Genomic DNA, 12,182 nt, shown 5'->3' on the forward strand with positions numbered 1-12,182 from the left:
AACAATGGGGAATAGCTCAGTGGTAGAGCATTCGACTGCAGATCGAGAGGTCCTTCTTTCAAACCGGAGTTCCCCCTGTAGTAGCACGGATCATTCCGTTTATTTTAGTTAAATCGACATTACGGCTTTGAACAAGGAGGAATAGCTCAGTGGTAGAGCATTCGACTGCAGATCGAGAGGTCCTTGTATCAAACCCGAGTTCTCCCTGTAGTAGCACGGATCATTCCGTTTATTTTAGTTAAATCGACATTACGGCCTTTAACAAGGGGGAATAGTTAAGTGGTAGAGCATTCGATTGCAGATCGAGAGGTCCTTGGTTCAAACCGAGTTCCCCCTGTAACAGCACTGATCATTCTTTTTATTTTAGTTAAATCGACATTACGGCTATGAACAAGGTGATATAGCTCGCATTCGACTGCAGATCGAGAGGTACTTGGTTCAAACCCGAGTTCCCCCTGTAACAGCACGGATCATTCCAATTATTTTAGTTAAATCGACATTACCGCTAGGAACAAGGAGGGACAACTCGCATTCGACTGCTGATTGAGAGGTCCTTGGTTCAAACCCGAGTTCCCCCTGTAACAGCACGGATCATTCCGTTTATTTTATTTAAATCGACATTACGGCTAGGAACAAGGAGATATAGCTCGCATTAGACTGCAGATCGAGAGGTTCTTGGTTCAAACCCGAGTTCCCCCTGTAACATCACGGATCATTCCAATTATTTTAGTTAAATCGACATTACGGCTAGGAACAAGGAGGGATAACTCGCATTCGACTGCAGATCGAAAGGTCCTTGGTTCAAACTCGAGTTCCCCCTGTAACAGCACTGATCATTCTTTTTATTTTAGTTAAATCGACATTACGTCTAGGAACAAGGAGATATAGCTCGCATTCGACTGCAGATCGAGAGGTTCTTGGTTCAAACCCGAGTTCCCCCTGTAACAGCACGGATCATTCCGTTTATTTTAGTTAAATCGACTTTGGGGCCTTGAACAAGGGGGAATAGCTCAGTGGTAGAGCATTCGACTGCAGATCGAGAGGTCCTTGTATCAAACCCGAGTTCTCCCTGTAGTAGCACGGATCATTCCGTTTATTTTAGTTAAATCGACATTACGGCCTTTAACAAGGGGGAATAGTTAAGTGGTAGAGCATTCGATTGCAGATCGAGAGGTCCTTGGTTCAAACCGAGTTCCCCCTGTAACAGCACTGATCATTCTTTTTATTTTAGTTAAATCGACATTACGGCTATGAACAAGGTGATATAGCTCGCATTCGACTGCAGATCGAGAGGTACTTGGTTCAAACCCGAGTTCCCCCTGTAACAGCACGGATCATTCCAATTATTTTAGTTAAATCGACATTACGGCTAGGAACAAGGAGGGACAACTCGCATTCGACTGCTGATTGAGAGGTCCTTGGTTCAAACCCGAGTTCCCCCTGTAACAGCACGGATCATTCCGTTTATTTTAGTTAAATCGACATTACGGCTAGGAACAAGGAGGGATAACTCGCATTCGACTGCAGATCGAGAGGTCCTTGGTTCAAACCCGAGTTCCCCCTGTAACAAAACGGATTATTCCCTTTATTTTAGTTAAATCGACATTACGGCTAGGAACAAGGCGGGATAACTCGCATTCGACTGCAGATCGAGAGATCCTTGGTTCAAACCCGAATTCCCCCTGTAACAGCACGGATCATTCCGTTTATTTTAGTTAAATCGAAATTACGGTTATGAACAAGGGGGATAGCTCAGTGGTAGAGCATTCGACTGCAGATCGAGAGGTTCTTGGTTCAAACCCGAGTTCCCCCTGTAACAGCACGGATCATTCCAATTATTTTAGTTAAATCGACATTACGGCTAGGAACAAGGAGGGATAACTCGCATTCGACTGCAGATCGAAAGGTCCTTGGTTCAAACCCGAGTTCCCCCTGTAACAGCACGGATCATTCCAATTATTTTAGTTAAATCGACATTACGGCTAGGAACAAGGAGGGACAACTCGCATTCGACTGCAGATCGAAAGGTCCTTGGTTCAAACCCGAGTTCCCCCTGTAACAGCACGGATCATTCAGTTTATTTTATTTAAAACGACATTACGACTATGAACAAGGGGAATATCTCAGTGGTAGAGCATTCGACTGCAGATCGAGAGGTCCTTGGTTCAAACCCGAGTTCCCCCTGTAACAGCACGGATCATTCCGTTTATTTTAGTTAAATCGACATTACGGCCTTGAACAAGGGAGAATAGCTCAGTGGTAGAGCAATCGACTGCAGATCGAGAGGTCCTTGGTTCAAACCCGAGTTTCCCCTGTAACAGCACGGATTATTCCCTTTATTTTAGTTAAATCGACATTACGGCTAGGAACAAGGAGGGATAACTCGCATTCGACTGTAGATCGAGATGTCCTTGGTTCAAACCCGAGTTCCCCCTGTAACAGCACGGATCATTCCAATTATTTTAGTTAAATCGACATTACGGCTAGGAACAAGGAGGGATAACTCGCATTCGACTGCAGATTGAGAGGTCCTTGGTTCAAACCCGAGTTCCCCCTGTAACAGCACGGTTCATTCCGTTTATTTTAGTTAAATCGACATTACGGCTAGGAACAAGGAGGGATAACTCGCATTCGACTGCAGATCGAGAGGTCCTTGGTTCAAACCCGAGTTCCCCCTGTAACAGCACGGATTATTCCCTTTATTTTAGTTAAATCGACATTACGGCTAGGAACAAGGAGGGATAACTCGCATTCGACTGCAGATCGAGAGATCCTTGGTTCAAACCCGAGTTCCCCCTGTAACAGCACGGATCATTCCGTTTATTTTAGTTAAAACGACTTTGGGGCCTTGAACAAGGGGGAATAGCTCAGTAGTAGAGCATTCGACTGCAGATCGAGAGGTTCTTGGTTCAAACCCGAGTTCCCCATGTAACAGCACGGATCATTCCGTTTAATTTAGTTAAATCGACTTTGGGGCCTTGAACAAGGGGGAATAGCTCAGTGGTAGAGCATTCGACTGCAGATCGAGAGGGCCTTCTTTCAAACCGGAGTTCCCCCTGTAGTAGCACGGATCATTCCGTTTATTTTAGTTAAATCGACATTACGGCTAGGAACAAGGAGGGATAACTCGCATTCGACTGTAGATCGAGAGGTCCTTGGTTCAAACCCGAGTTCCCCCTGTAACAGCACGGATCATTCCAATTATTTTAGTTAAATCGACATAACGGCTAGGAACAAGGAGGGATAACTCGCATTCGACTGCAGATTGAGAGGTCCTTGGTTCAAACCCGAGTTCCCCCTGTAACAGCACGGATCATTCCGTTTATTTTAGTTAAATCGACATTACGGCTAGGAACAAGGAGGGATAACTCGCATTCGACTGCAGATCGAGAGGTCCTTGGTTCAAACCCGAGTTCCCCCTGTAACAGCACGGATCATTCCGTTTATTTTAGTTAAATCGACATTACGGCTAGGAACAAGGAGGGATAACTCGCATTCGACTGCAGATCGAGAGGTCCTTGGTTCAAACCCGAGTTCCCCCTGTAACAGCACGGATCATTCCGTTTATTTTAGTTAAATCGACTTTGGGGCCTTGAACAAGGGGGAATAGCTCAGTGGTAGAGCATTCGACTGCAGATCGAGAGGTCCTTCTTTCCAACCTGAGTTCCCCCTGTAGTAGCACGGATCATTCCGTTTATTTTAGTTAAATCGACATTACGGCTCTGAACAAGGGGGAATAGCTCAGTGGTAGAGCATTCGACTGCAGATCGAGAGGTCCTTGTATCAAACCCGAGTTCTCCCTGTAGTAGCACGGATCATTCCGTTTATTTTAGTTAAATCGACATTACGGCCTTTAACAAGGGGGAATAGTTAAGTGGTAGAGCATTCGATTGCAGATCGAGAGGTCCTTGGTTCAAACCCGAGTTCCCCCTGTAACAGCACGGATCATTCCAATTATTTTAGTTAAATCGACATAACGGCTAGGAACAAGGAGGGATAACTCGCATTCGACTGCAGATTGAGAGGTCCTTGGTTCAAACCCGAGTTCCCCCTGTAACAGCACGGATCATTCCGTTTATTTTAGTTAAATCGACATTACGGCTCTGAACAAGGGGGAATAGCTCAGTGGTAGAGCATTCGACTGCAGATCGAGAGGTCCTTGTATCAAACCCGAGTTCTCCCTGTAGTAGCACGGATCATTCCGTTTATTTTAGTTAAATCGACATTACGGCCTTTAACAAGGGGGAATAGTTAAGTGGTAGAGCATTCGATTGCAGATCGAGAGGTCCTTGGTTCAAACCCGAGTTCCCCCTGTAACAGCACGGATCATTCCAATTATTTTAGTTAAATCGACATAACGGCTAGGAACAAGGAGGGATAACTCGCATTCGACTGCAGATCGAGAGGTCCTTGGTTCAAACCCGAGTTCCCCCTGTAACAGCACGGATCATTCCGTTTATTTTAGTTAAATCGACTTTGGGGCCTTGAACAAGGGGGAATAGCTCAGTGGTAGAGCATTCGACTGCAGATCGAGAGGTCCTTCTTTCCAACCGGAGTTCCCCCTGTAGTAGCACGGATCATTCCGTTTATTTTAGTTAAATCGACATTACGGCCTTTAACAAGGGGGAATAGTTAAGTGGTAGAGCATTCGATTGCAGATCGAGAGGTCCTTGGTTCAAACCGAGTTCCCCCTGTAACAGCACTGATCATTCTTTTTATTTTAGTTAAATCGACATTACGGCTATGAACAAGGAGATATAGCTCGCATTCGACTGCAGATCGAGAGATTCTTGGTTCAAACCCGAGTTCCCCCTGTAACAGCACGGATCATTCCAATTATTTTAGTTAAATCGACATTACGGCTAGGAACAAGGAGGGACAACTCGCATTCGACTGCAGATCGAAAGGTCCTTGGTTCAAACCCGAGTTCCCCCTGTAACAGCACGGATCATTCAGTTTATTTTATTTAAAACGACATTACGACTATGAACAAGGGGGAATAGCTCAGTGGTAGAGCATTCGACTGCAGATCGAGAGGTCCTTGGTTCAAACCCGAGTTCCCCCTGTAACAGCACGGATCATTCCAATTATTTTAGTTAAATCGACATTACGGCTAGGAACAAGGAGGGATAACTCGCATTCGACTGCAGATCGAAAGGTCCTTGGTTCAAACCCGAGTTCCCCCTGTAACAGCACGGATCATTCCGTTTATTTTATTTAAATCGACATTTTGGCTATGAACAAGGGGGATAGCTCAGTGGTAGAGCATTCGACTACAGATCGAGAGGTCCTTGGTTCAAACTCGAGTTCCCCCTGTAACAGCACTGATCATTCTTTTTATTTTAGTTAAATCGACATTACGGCTAGGAACAAGGAGATATAGCTCGCATTCGACTGCAGATCGAGAGGTTCTTGGTTCAAACCCGAGTTCCCCCTGTAACAGCACGGATCATTCAGTTTATTTTATTTAAAATGACATTACGACTATGAACAAGGGGAATAGCTCAGTGGTAGAGCATTCGACTGCAGATCGAGAGGTCCTTAGTTCAAACCCGAGTTCCACCTGTAACAGCACGGATCATTCCGTTTATTTTAGTTAAATCGACATTACGGCCTTGAACAAGGGGGAATAGCTCAGTGGTAGAGCCTTCGACTGCATATCGAGAGGTCTTTGGTTCAAACCCGAGTTCCCCCTGTAACAGCACGGATTATTCCCTTTATTTTAGTTAAATCGACATTACGGCTAGGAACAAGGAGGGATAACTCGCATTCGACTGTAGATCGAGAGGTCTTTGGTTCAAACCCGAGTTCCCCCTGTAACAGCACGGATCATTCCAATTATTTTAGTTAAATCGACATAACGGCTAGGAACAAGGAGGGATAACTCGCATTCGACTGCAGATTGAGAGGTCCTTGGTTCAAACCCGAGTTCCCCCTGTAACAGCACGGATCATTCCGTTTATTTTAGTTAAATCGACATTACGGCCTTGAACAAGGGGGAATAGCTCAGTGGTAGAGCCTTCGACTGCAGATCGAGAGGTCTTTGGTTCAAACCCGAGTTCCCCCTGTAACAGCACGGATTATTCCCTTTATTTTAGTTAAATCGACATTACGGCTAGGAACAAGGAGGGATAACTCGCATTCGACTGTAGATCGAGAGGTCTTTGGTTCAAACCCGAGTTCCCCCTGTAACAGCACGGATTATTCCCTTTATTTTAGTTAAATCGACATTACGGCTAGGAACAAGGAGGGATAACTCGCATTCGACTGTAGATCGAGAGGTCTTTGGTTCAAACCCGAGTTCCCGCTGTAACAGCACGGATCATTCCAATTATTTTAGTTAAATCGACATAACGGCTAGGAACAAGGAGGGATAACTCGCATTCGACTGCAGATTGAGAGGTCCTTGGTTCAAACCCGAGTTCCCCCTGTAACAGCACGGATCATTCCGTTTATTTTAGTTAAATCGACATTACGGCCTTGAACAAGGGGGAATAGCTCAGTGGTAGAGCCTTCGACTGCAGATCGAGAGGTCTTTGGTTCAAACCCGAGTTCCCCCTGTAACAGCACGGATTATTCCCTTTATTTTAGTTAAATCGACATTACGGCTAGGAACAAGGAGGGATAACTCGCATTCGACTGTAGATCGAGAGGTCCTTGGTTCAAACCCGAGTTCCCCCTGTAACAGCACGGATGATTCCGTTTATTTTAGTTAAATCGACATTACGGCTCTGAACAAGGGGGAATAGCTCAGTGGTAGAGCATTCGACTGCAGATCGAGAGGTCCTTGTATCAAACCCGAGTTCTCCCTGTAGTAGCACGGATCATTCCGTTTATTTTAGTTAAATCGACATTACGGCCTTTAACAAGGGGGAATAGTTAAGTGGTAGAGCATTCGATTGCAGATCGAGAGGTCCTTGGTTCAAACCGAGTTCCCCCTGTAACAGCACTGATCATTCTTTTTATTTTAGTTAAATCGACATTACGGCTATGAACAAGGAGATATAGCTCGCATTCGACTGCAGATCGAGAGGTTCTTGGTTCAAACCCGAGTTCCCCCTGTAACAGCACGGATCATTCATTTTATTTTATTTAAAATGACATTACGACTATGAACAAGGGGAATAGCTCAGTGGTAGAGCATTCGACTGCAGATCGAGAGGTCCTTGGTTCAAACCCGAGTTCCCCCTGTAACAGCACGGATCATTCCGTTTATTTTAGTTAAATCGACATTACGGCTAGGAACAAGGAGGGATAGCTCGCATTCGACTGTAGATCGAGAGGTCCTTGGTTCAAACCCGAGTTCCCCCTGTAACAGCACGGATCATTCCGTTTATTTTAGTTAAATCGACTTTGGGGCCTTGAACAAGGGGGAATAGCTCAGTGGTAGAGCATTCGACTGCAGATCGAGAGGCCCTTCTTTCCAACCGGAGTTCCCCCTGTAGTAGCACGGATCATTCCGTTTATTTTAGTTAAATCGACATTACGGCTCTGAACAAGGGGGAATAGCTCAGTGGTAGAGCATTCGACTTCAGATCGAGAGGTCCTTGTATCAAACCCGAGTTCTCCCTGTAGTAGCACGGATCATTCCGTTTATTTTAGTTAAATCGACATTACGGCCTTTAACAAGGGGGAATAGTTAAGTGGTAGAGCATTCGATTGCAGATCGAGAGGTTCTTGGTTCAAACCGAGTTCCCCCTGTAACAGCACTGATCATTCTTTTTATTTTAGTTCAATCGACATTACGGCTAGGAACAAGGAGGGATAACTCGCATTCGACTGTAGATCGAGAGGTCCTTGGTTCAAACCCGAGTTCCCCCTGTAACAGCACGGATCATTCCAATTATTTTAGTTAAATCGACATTACGGCTAGGAACAAGGAGAGATAACTCGCATTCGACTGCAGATTGAGAGGTCCTTGGTTCAAACCCGAGTTCCCCCTGTAACAGCACGGATCATTCCGTTTATTTTAGTTAAATCGACATTACGGCTAGGAACAAGGAGGGATAACTCGCATTCGACTGCAGATCGAGAGGTCCTTGGTTCAAACCCGAGTTCCCCCTGTAACAGCACGGATCATTCCGTTTATTTTAGTTAAATCGACTTTGGGGCCTTGAACAAGGGGGAATAGCTCAGTGGTAGAGCATTCGACTGCAGATCGAGAGGCCCTTCTTTCCAACCGGAGTTCCCCCTGTAGTAGCACGGATCATTCCGTTTATTTTAGTTAAATCGACATTACGGCTCTGAACAAGGGGGAATAGCTCAGTGGTAGAGCATTCGACTGCAGATCGAGAGGTCCTTGTATCAAACCCGAGTTCTCCCTGTAGTAGCACGGATCATTCCGTTTATTTTAGTTAAATCGACATTACGGCCTTTAACAAGGGGGAATAGTTAAGTGGTAGAGCATTCGATTGCAGATCGAGAGGTCCTTGGTTCAAACCGAGTTCCCCCTGTAACAGCACTGATCATTCTTTTTATTTTAGTTAAATCGACATTACGGCTATGAACAAGGAGATATAGCTCGCATTCGACTGCAGATCGAGAGATTCTTGGTTCAAACCCGAGTTCCCCCTGTAACAGCACGGATCATTCCAATTATTTTAGTTAAATCGACATTACGGCTAGGAACAAGGAGGGATAACTCGCATTCGACTGCAGATTGAGAGGTCCTTGGTTCAAACCCGAGTTCCCCCTGTAACAGCACGGATCATTCCGTTTATTTTAGTTAAATCGACATTACGGCTAGGAACAAGGAGGGATAGCTCGCATTCGACTGTAGATCGAGAGGTCCTTGGTTCAAACCCGAGTTCCCCCTGTAACAGCACGGATCATTCCGTTTATTTTAGTTAAATCGACTTTGGGGCCTTGAACAAGGGGGAATAGCTCAGTGGTAGAGCATTCGACTGCAGATCGAGAGGCCCTTCTTTCCAACCGGAGTTCCCCCTGTAGTAGCACGGATCATTCCGTTTATTTTAGTTAAATCGACATTACGGCTCTGAACAAGGGGGAATAGCTCAGTGGTAGAGCATTCGACTTCAGATCGAGAGGTCCTTGTATCAAACCCGAGTTCTCCCTGTAGTAGCACGGATCATTCCGTTTATTTTAGTTAAATCGACATTACGGCCTTTAACAAGGGGGAATAGTTAAGTGGTAGAGCATTCGATTGCAGATCGAGAGGTTCTTGGTTCAAACCGAGTTCCCCCTGTAACAGCACTGATCATTCTTTTTATTTTAGTTCAATCGACATTACGGCTAGGAACAAGGAGGGATAACTCGCATTCGACTGTAGATCGAGAGGTCCTTGGTTCAAACCCGAGTTCCCCCTGTAACAGCACGGATCATTCCAATTATTTTAGTTAAATCGACATTACGGCTAGGAACAAGGAGAGATAACTCGCATTCGACTGCAGATTGAGAGGTCCTTGGTTCAAACCCGAGTTCCCCCTGTAACAGCACGGATCATTCCGTTTATTTTAGTTAAATCGACATTACGGCTAGGAACAAGGAGGGATAACTCGCATTCGACTGCAGATCGAGAGGTCCTTGGTTCAAACCCGAGTTCCCCCTGTAACAGCACGGATCATTCCGTTTATTTTAGTTAAATCGACTTTGGGGCCTTGAACAAGGGGGAATAGCTCAGTGGTAGAGCATTCGACTGCAGATCGAGAGGCCCTTCTTTCCAACCGGAGTTCCCCCTGTAGTAGCACGGATCATTCCGTTTATTTTAGTTAAATCGACATTACGGCTCTGAACAAGGGGGAATAGCTCAGTGGTAGAGCATTCGACTGCAGATCGAGAGGTCCTTGTATCAAACCCGAGTTCTCCCTGTAGTAGCACGGATCATTCCGTTTATTTTAGTTAAATCGACATTACGGCCTTTAACAAGGGGGAATAGTTAAGTGGTAGAGCATTCGATTGCAGATCGAGAGGTCCTTGGTTCAAACCGAGTTCCCCCTGTAACAGCACTGATCATTCTTTTTATTTTAGTTAAATCGACATTACGGCTATGAACAAGGAGATATAGCTCGCATTCGACTGCAGATCGAGAGATTCTTGGTTCAAACCCGAGTTCCCCCTGTAACAGCACGGATCATTACAATTATTTTAGTTAAATCGACATTACGGCTAGGAACAAGGAGGGACAACTCGCATTCGACTGCAGATCGAAAGGTCCTTGGTTCAAACCCGAGTTCCCCCTGTAACAGCACGGATCATTCAGTTTATTTTATTTAAAACGACATTACGACTATGAACAAGGGGGAATAGCTAAGTGGTAGAGCTTTCGACTGCAGATCGTGAGGTCCTTGGTTCAAACCGAGTTCCCCCTGTAACAGCACTGATCATTCTTTTTATTTTAGTTAAATCGGCATTACGGCTATGAACAAGGAGATATAGCTCGCATTCGACTGCAGATCGAGAGATTCTTGGTTCAAACCCGAGTTCCCCCTGTAACAGCACGGATCATTCCAATTATTTTAGTTAAATCGACATTACGGCTAGGAACAAGGAGGGACAACTCGCATTCGACTGCAGATCGAAAGGTCCTTGGTTCAAACCCGAGTTCCCCCTGTAACAGCACGGATCATTCCAATTATTTTAGTTAAATCGACATTACGGCTAGGAACAAGGAGGGATAACTCGCATTCGACTGCAGATCGAAAGGTCCTTGGTTCAAACCCGAGTTCCCCCTGTAACAGCACGGATCATTCCGTTTATTTTATTTAAATCGACATTTTGGCTATGAACAAGGGGGATAGCTCAGTGGTAGAGCATTCGACTACAGATCGAGAGGTCCTTGGTTCAAACTCGAGTTCCCCCTGTAACAGCACTGATCATTCTTTTTATTTTAGTTAAATCGACATTACGGCTAGGAACAAGGAGATATAGCTCGCATTCGATTGCAGATCGAGAGGTCCTTGGTTCAAACCGAGTTCCCCCTGTAACAGCACTGATCATTCTTTTTATTTTAGTTAAATCGACATTACGGCTATGAACAAGGAGATATAGCTCGCATTCGACTGCAGATCGAGAGATTCTTGGTTCAAACCCGAGTTCCCCCTGTAACAGCACGGATCATTCCAATTATTTTAGTTAAATCGACATTACGGCTAGGAACAAGGAGGGACAACTCGCATTCGACTGCAGATCTAAAGGTCCTTGGTTCAAACCCGAGTTCCACCTGTAACAGCACGGATCATTCCGTTTATTTTAGTTAAATCGACATTACGGCCTTGAACAAGGGGGAATAGCTCAGTGGTAGAGCATTCGACTGCAGATCGAGAGGTCCTTGGTTCAAACCCGAGTTCCCCCTGTAACAGCACGGATTATTCCAATTATTTTAGTTAAATCGACATTACGGCTAGGAACAACGAGGGATAACTCGCATTCGACTGTAGATCGAGAGGTCCTTGGTTCAAACCCGAGTTCCCCCTGTAACAGCACGGATCATTCCAATTATTTTAGTTAAATCGACATTACGGCTAGGAACAAGGAGGGATAACTCGCATTCGACTGCAGATTGAGAGGTCCTTGGTTTAAACCCGAGTTCCCCCTGTAACAGCACGGATCATTCCGTTTATTTTAGTTAAATCGACATTACGGCTAGGAACAAGGAGGGATAACTCGCATTCGACTGCAGATCGAGAGGTCCTTGGTTCAAAGCCGATTTCCCCCTGTAACAGCACGGATCATTCCGTTTATTTTAGTTAAATCGACTTTGGGGCCTTGAACAAGGGGGAATAGCTCAGTGGTAGAGCATTCGACTGCAGATCGAGAGGTCCTTGTATCAAACCCGAGTTCTCCCTGTAGTAGCACGGATCATTCCGTTTATTTTAGTTAAATCGACATTACGGCCTTTAACAAGGGGGAATAGTTAAGTGGTAGAGCATTCGATTGCAGATCGAGAGGTCCTTGGTTCAAACCGAGTTCCCCCTGTAACAGCACGGATCATTCCAATTATTTTAGTTAAATCGAAATTACGGCTAGGAACAAGGAGGGATAACTCGCATTCGACTGCAGATTGAGAGGTCCTTGGTTTAAACCGAGTTTTCCCTGTAACAGCACTGATCATTCTTTTTATTTTAGTTAAATCGACATTACGGCTATGAAAAAGGAGATATAGCTCGCATTCGACTGCAGATCGAGAGATTCTTGGTTCAAACCCGAGTTCCCCCTGTAACAGC

At 45.2% G+C, this 12,182-nt stretch overlaps 5 non-coding genes across 5 annotated transcripts; all 5 read left to right on the forward strand.

The window, feature by feature from the left end:
- Positions 1-4,993: 4,993 nt before the first annotated feature.
- TRNAC-GCA (transfer RNA cysteine (anticodon GCA)) lies at positions 4,994-5,065 on the forward strand. The gene has a single exon. It is a non-coding gene; the product is annotated as a tRNA-Cys (tRNA).
- A 178-nt stretch (positions 5,066-5,243) lies between these two features.
- TRNAC-ACA (transfer RNA cysteine (anticodon ACA)) lies at positions 5,244-5,315 on the forward strand. Its single transcript has one exon. It is a non-coding gene; the product is annotated as a tRNA-Cys (tRNA).
- A 1,803-nt stretch (positions 5,316-7,118) lies between these two features.
- TRNAC-GCA (transfer RNA cysteine (anticodon GCA)) lies at positions 7,119-7,190 on the forward strand. Its single transcript has one exon. It is a non-coding gene; the product is annotated as a tRNA-Cys (tRNA).
- Positions 7,191-10,747: 3,557 nt separating this feature from the next.
- Positions 10,748-10,819, forward strand: TRNAC-ACA (transfer RNA cysteine (anticodon ACA)). Its single transcript has one exon. It is a non-coding gene; the product is annotated as a tRNA-Cys (tRNA).
- A 420-nt stretch (positions 10,820-11,239) lies between these two features.
- On the forward strand, positions 11,240-11,311 carry TRNAC-GCA (transfer RNA cysteine (anticodon GCA)). Its single transcript has one exon. It is a non-coding gene; the product is annotated as a tRNA-Cys (tRNA).
- The last annotated feature ends 871 nt before the right edge of the window (positions 11,312-12,182 follow it).

This window comes from Phalangium opilio, unplaced genomic scaffold, assembly GCF_054372755.1.
Source record: "Phalangium opilio isolate 3A_F unplaced genomic scaffold, DU_Popi_V2 ptg000078l_1, whole genome shotgun sequence".
NCBI classification, from domain to species: Eukaryota; Metazoa; Arthropoda; class Arachnida; order Opiliones; family Phalangiidae; genus Phalangium; species Phalangium opilio.